This window comes from Aplysia californica, unplaced genomic scaffold, assembly GCF_000002075.1.
Source record: "Aplysia californica isolate F4 #8 unplaced genomic scaffold, AplCal3.0 scaffold01443, whole genome shotgun sequence".
In the NCBI taxonomy this organism is placed as follows: domain Eukaryota; kingdom Metazoa; phylum Mollusca; class Gastropoda; order Aplysiida; family Aplysiidae; genus Aplysia; species Aplysia californica.
In genome coordinates this window covers 30,996-32,414 of record NW_004798713.1, presented here as the reverse complement: position 1 = coordinate 32,414, position 1,419 = coordinate 30,996, and the positions used below count along the sequence as shown (strand labels likewise).

General features: G+C 45.3%; 1 protein-coding gene across 1 annotated transcript in view; it reads right to left on the bottom strand.

The window, feature by feature from the left end:
* Positions 1–1,163: 1,163 nt before the first annotated feature.
* Positions 1,164–1,419, bottom strand: part of LOC106013895 (focal adhesion kinase 1) — a gene marked incomplete at its 5' end in the record, with an annotated part of 11,946 nt that continues 11,690 nt past the window's right edge. Inside the window, 1 exon segment of the mRNA XM_013090727.1 lies at positions 1,164–1,263.

Here is a 1,419-nt window from a genome sequence, read left to right as displayed (position 1 = left end):
ACTCATAGACAAGGAATCAAAGCAGTGACGGACTCATAGACAAGGAATCAAAGCAGTGACGGACTCATAGACAAGGAATCAAAGCAGTGACGGACTCATAGACAAGGAAACAAAGCTGTGACACTGTGACATGACGTGACGTGACACTGTGACATGACGTGACACGACATGAAGTGACACTGTGACATGATGTGACGAGACACTGTGACATGACGTGACACTGTGGCATGGCGTGAAGTGACACTGTGACATGATGTGGCGTGACACCGTGTGATATGACACTGTGACATGACGTGATGTGACATGACATTGTGACATGACGTGACACGACATGAAGTGACACTGTGACATGATGTGACGAGACACTGTGACATGACGTGACACTGTGGCATGGCGTGAAGTGACACTGTGACATGATGTGGCGTGACACCGTGTGATATGACACTGTGACATGACGTGATGTGACATGACATTGTGACATGACGTGACACGACATGAAGTGACACTGTGACATGATGTGACGAAACACTGTGACATGGCGTGAAGTGACACTGTGACATGACGTGGCGTGACACCGTGTGATGTGACACTGTGACATGACGTGAGTGACGTTGTGACATGACAGTGTGACACTGTGACATGAAGTGACACTGTGGCATGGCATGAAGTGACACTGTGACATGACGTGGCGTGACACCGTGTGACATGACACTGTGACATGACGTGAGTGACGTTGTGACATTATGATGTGACGTTGTGACATGACGTGACATTGTGATGTGACATTGTGATTTGACGTGACGTGACACGGCGTGGCATGACGTTGTGACATGACATTGTGACATGACACTGTGACGTGACGTTGTGACATGACACTGTGACGTGACGTTGTGACATGACACTGTGACGTTACGTGACACTGTGACGGTCGCACAAACAAGGTAACACACCATGCAGTGAACGGTGACAGTTGTTAATCCTATAAGCTTACAAATATTCTTGTCACAAAAAAGTATACAAAGTGTCATCATCCTCAAAGTTGACAAATTGTCTCACCAATAAATCTGATAAATAAATTGTTATTTTAAGTAAACGCAAACAAATTGCAGATATCCTAGGTACAGTTTACACACTGTTGTTATCATTGACCAAGGGAAGCAAATTGCTGGTGTTAATGACAACATTTCCACTTGATGCCAATGACACGGTCTGCCAACTGTCACCACAGATAGTTGACACACTCATGTTATCTGCCAACTGTCACCACAGATAGTTGACACACTAATGTTATCTGCCAACTGTCACCACAGATAGTTGACACACTCATGTTATCTGCCAACTGTCACCACAGATAGTTGACACACTAATGTTATCTGCCAACTGTCACCACAGATAGTTGACACACTCATGTTATCTGCC